The sequence below is a fragment of the Bidens hawaiensis genome, unplaced genomic scaffold (genome assembly GCF_021521415.1).
Source record: "Bidens hawaiensis isolate Kalapana, Puna unplaced genomic scaffold, B.hawaiensis_p1.1 tig00001143_1, whole genome shotgun sequence".
Classification (NCBI taxonomy): Eukaryota; Viridiplantae; Streptophyta; class Magnoliopsida; order Asterales; family Asteraceae; genus Bidens; species Bidens hawaiensis.
In genome coordinates this window covers 601,772-607,213 of record NW_027491065.1, presented here as the reverse complement: position 1 = coordinate 607,213, position 5,442 = coordinate 601,772, and the positions used below count along the sequence as shown (strand labels likewise).

Genomic DNA, 5,442 nt, shown 5'->3' with positions numbered 1-5,442 from the left:
ATTCTATGCAACACAAACACTTTTGCATATATGCAATGCACACTATTACACATGCGCACTATACTGACGAGGTTACCGACAAGTTTTTTTTTTAGAACCAATAACAACATATAAGAATAATGGAAAAAAAAAACTTAAAATTTTTTTTTTTAAAGTTAAAAATAGTTTTTTAGAAGTTTTTTGGAGTTTTTAAGTTTTCTCTTTAAGAAGAGTTTTCACTAGAACCCACCCTATATATATATATATATATATATATATATATATATATATATATGATCATGATCATGTGAGAACTTTTTCGGAATTGAGAACTATGAGAACCATTTTGGACCACAAAAAAACCCAAAAATAAAAAAAATCATAAAACAAAAAAAAACACAAAAATAAAAAAAGTAAAAAAACCAAAGTTCTTATTTATCATCCCGGTTTCTAAAAAAACGTAAAAAAAAAATTCTCGGTTTAGCTAAATTATATATATACATATATGTATAATATGTACATATACGTACACACATGTTTTTTTCCTATACACATATGTATAATTTAAGGTAAATGATAATGTACATATGTGTACATTACATAACTAAAGATTAAATGAAAGTATATATATGTGTATAGGTATAATACGAATTAAAAAGAAAAAAAATCGGTTTTTTTTATTATACATATATGTATAATATGTACACACATGTTTTTTCCTATACACATATGTATAATTTAAGGTAATGTACATATGTGTATATTACGTAACTAGAGATTAAATGAAAGTATACATATGTGTATAGGTATAATACGAATTAAAAAGAAAAAAATTCAGTTTTTTTTTAATGAAACCGGAATGAAATATAAGAATTTTAGTTTTTTTACTTTTTTAAAATTTTCGGTTTTGTTTGTTTTATAATTTTTTTTAATATTTTTTTAAAGGGTTTTTTTAGTGGTCCAAAATGGTTCTCAAAGTTCTCAATTTACCAATGGTTCTTTTAGGATCCTTACCCTATATATATATATATATATATATATATATATATATATATATAAGAAAATAAAATAAAATAAAATAAAAACCTTTTAAATAGTTATAGTTGATCAGTTGGGTAATAAAGGTCAATTTGTTTTATAGAGATGGAGCACTTAAATTTATCCCAACAATGGAAGTTGAGAGGGGTACAAGTCACACATACTTCATGCACATTCTATATTTCTATGTCGTAATAAAGGTCTTTCTTCCCAGTTTTGAAAATGAAGATTGCATCGAAGAAGTGTTTAAATCTGTTAAAACTGCCAATTCCAAGTCTCTTTCAGGGTATTCAATAAAATTGCAACAATATAGAGAATATTAGCATAGGCATCATAAGGATGAGATGCACAAATAAGGAAATGTAAATTCCAACCTTTAAAAACAACTATTTTAAACTGTAAATTCCAAATAATGAAAACCAAACTAAAATAACTAATTGTAGGATTGATTCTTAGCTTTACCATACTAAAGAATAATTAACTCTTGAGATTTTGTATACGGACAAAATCATAGAAGATGGGTTTGATCCGTAAAATATGTAGGCCAAAAACATTAAATAAATGAAAACAATTATATTGTTATCTTGGAGCTTTGTAAGCCTTGCCATATTCTTAATTAATGGGTTTTTTTTTAATAAAGAATCACATTAAAAATTCCATCTATTTGACTTATACAAAGAATATATATAACTAGGGATATTAAATTATTTGAAGTCAACACTTCCAATATATTTTTAAAGGTAAAATAAATTTTATTTCCTTTCAGAAAGAAATTATTACTATATGTCTAAATAATTTTGGTGTCTCAAATGGTCTATTTGGTCATTTGGCGGTACCGTAATGGTTGATGATTTTATTTTGTGTTTTTCTTTTTTGTTTTTTTTACTTAAGTTACCATAATAAACGTAATGGAAACTGACCAAACATTAATTTCTTTTTTGTTTTAGTTCCTATATCATAACAAACTTGAAAAAAACTGACCAAACATTAATTTCATTTTTGTTTTAGTTCCTATATCATAACAAACCTGAAAAAAACCGACCAAGTTCGTGCAGACTCGCGGCCTTATTTAAAGCCCATAGCCGACAACGCTCGGGTTTTACCAATGCGCAAGTTTACCGACCGACAACCCCCCCCCCCAAAAAAAAAGAAAAAATAAAAAACTTGGTCGTTGGTCCACCTCAATTTTTATATTTCTTTCGTTTTACTTGTTAGTTCTGGTATCGTAACGTAAGTAATCAAAACCGACTGAATTCGTGTCAAGTTACCGCCTCAACGCTCGAGACCAATAACACTTGGGTTTTACCACCGCTCGGGTTTGCCAACCAAATAAATATCGTCTTTAATATTTTGCTTTCTTATATGTTAATATTTTTATATGTTAATTTGACGAGTTAATTTTTGGCTTTTAACGCTCAAATTTTACCATCATGACGAACGCAGCCGATACTGATCGAATTCGTGTCGACTCATCATCGTAGCGCTCGGGTTTACCAACGTCCGTGCTTCAACGATGGGGTTTTACCAACTGCCCCGGCGCAATGCGCGGGATAGAAAAACTAGTTTATCAATAATAATAGTTTATAGGGTCAAGTTATTCTACAAACGGAGACAAAAATGAGAAGGATTTATGGCCAAACAAAAAAACCCCTAAAATTAATAAAAAAATCATAACTAAAATTTAATAAAAAAATGAAAAATGTAAAACACAAAAATTTTTCCACCGTCTTCCTCTTTTAAAAAAAAGCTACAACGTTGAAGGAAAGAGATCATTGTGTCATTCTGTTTATCAATGTGTTTTGTGTTTATTTCCGTAATTGATTGTATCTTTTTTCATTGGCATTGTGTTTTTTTTCTTGATATTGTGTTATAATACTCATCATTGTGTTATATTTTGTTCGGCATTTTGTTATATTTTGCGATCTATTTTGTCTTTTGTTCGTTTAAGTCATTGAGTCTTTGAACATGGCATTGTGTCTTTTCGTCGTTGTTTTTTTTTTTGAACGAGAGCGATAGAGGAAACATTTGAATTTTTTATAATTTTTCGTTTTTTATTTATATTTTGATTTATGCTTATTTATTATTAATTTTGAATTTTTTGTAGTGGGTCTTTTGTTGGCCATAAATCATTCTCACACTTCTTATTTTAGTCTTCCTTTGTATTTTAGCATTTTCCAATAGTGGGTCAATATATTATACAAAGGGGGATAAAGTGAGAAGGATGAGAAGGATTTGTAGTAAAAAAACACTCAAAAATTAATAAAAAAATCAAATCCCAAATTTTAATACAAAAACGAAAAATGTAAAAACACAAAAATGTTTCCACTGTCTTTCTCGTTCTAAAAAAAACAAAAAAAAAAACCTTGAGAAAGACACGATGTTGAGTGAAAAATATTATTGTGTATTTTTGTTTATTATTGTGTTTTGTGTCTATTTTCGTCATTGAAGTTGTCTTTTTTTTTTCTTGGCATTGTGCTTTTTTTCTTGATATTGTGCTACATTACTTAACATTATGTCATATTTTGTTCGCCATTGTGTTATATTTTGCGATATATTGTGTATTTTTTGGTTTATCATTGTGTGTTCTGTTCATTTTTGGCATTATGTTTTTTTTCTCAGCATTGTGTGTTTTCGTCGGGTTTTTTTTTAAACGGGAATGCAGGGGAAACATTTTGATTTTTATAATTTTTTTCGTTTTTAATTTATATATTGAGTTATGATTTATTATTATTATTATTTTAGGGTTTTTTTTGTGTGTGGCCACAAATCCTTCTCACACCTCTCATTTTTTGTCTCCCTTTGCATTTTAACTTTACCCTATACACACACACACAATGTATACTAAGAAAACTCATTTGAGTTGAGAAAACCCGTGAAAACCCTATGCAACATCGTTTTTTTTACATATGTAATATAGTTTTTACATTTAATACAAAACATCGGGAAAAAAATGTTTTGCTATTTTTTTACAATTTTTTACTAACTTTTACATATATTTTCAAGAGAGAGAAAAAGTTAAATTTACTTTTATATTTTATTAACTTTAATTATGAACAACATTCAAACTTTAATTAAAAATATATGGTTAAGAATTGGTTTATAGAGCTTTCTCAACTTAAGTGGGTTTTTATTTTATCATAACCCTGTATCTAATTGTGAGAATTAAGTAGAGTAATTATGTATACAAGTAGAGTAATTACGTAATTACATCATAGAGTAATTACATAATTACTTTACTTGATTCTCACAATTGGTACGTTAATTCATTTATACATTAAATTTCCCATATATATATATATATATATATATATATATAAAGACAAGTTTATGTATAATTACTGGTACTTGAATCAGGACCTTTGGGTGTTTAAAAGACTTTGTCTATATTATACTAGGCCACCAATCCTAAGACAACTATTACCCTATGTCATCTAGCTAGTGTCAGACCCCAACCTAAGGCGGAAATGCCATGTACGAACCGTTGGTTCACAGCTCACAAGGTACTATCATAATATATAAAATATGATAATATCCATTAGTTCATTTATTTCAAATTTCAATTCAAGTGCACAAGTTTTCAACACATGACAAATATAACCCAAAACAAATAAATAATCCATAACAAAATAATAATGCAAATATTTATTGATTTTACTGTCTAAGGTCTTTCTATGTATTTTTCACCTTAGCTTCAAATCAACTGGTAACCCCTACATATGTGTAGAAAATAAATAGAGATTTTGTCAACAACACATGTTGAGTAAGATTATCATCAATTTCGACACTAATAATATATATATATATATATATAATAAATGATAAATGAAAAATGCGCAAACAAAATAATATAATTAGTAATCAATCAAACCATGAGCAAATAATGTGTCAGTTGATCGTCGCCTTGCGAATTGGGCATTGGCTAATATGACTAGCATACAAATGTGAGTGTCGGTTGACCATCGCCATTCGAATCGGGCTTTGGCTACTAAGATGCCGTATGATCATACTTACTGCGACATATTATGATAAACCTCTCTGAATGCGATAAAATAAATACTTAACAAATAGCAATTAGCATATAATTGAAATACACACAATATTTACGTTTGCGAGTTTGTGTATGTATATGATGTCAAAATATGAATTAGATACGCATATGTGTCCAAAACGTTTGAAAACAGTAAAATAAAAGCGGAATGATATCTCAACTTATTTCTTAGGCGAGTGTGCGAGAAATAAGAATAAAAACACAATTAAACGAACAAACCGTCCTTTAACATGCTGACTGAGATAAACCAAACATATCTAAAACTTAGAGATAATAAACTATGATTAAAAACGAGAACATAGCCGCTGGAATTGATCCAAGCGGATGTCTTGAACTCCAGTTATGAGATAATTAACGTTTAAGCGAGCTGGTACAGA

The 5,442-nt window shown here is 28.1% G+C and overlaps 1 non-coding gene across 1 annotated transcript; it reads left to right on the top strand.

The window, feature by feature from the left end:
• The first annotated feature begins 1,290 nt into the window (after positions 1-1,290).
• LOC143561350 (U6 spliceosomal RNA) lies at positions 1,291-1,396 on the top strand. Its single transcript, XR_013140290.1, has one exon. It is a non-coding gene; the product is annotated as a U6 spliceosomal RNA (small nuclear RNA).
• The last annotated feature ends 4,046 nt before the right edge of the window (positions 1,397-5,442 follow it).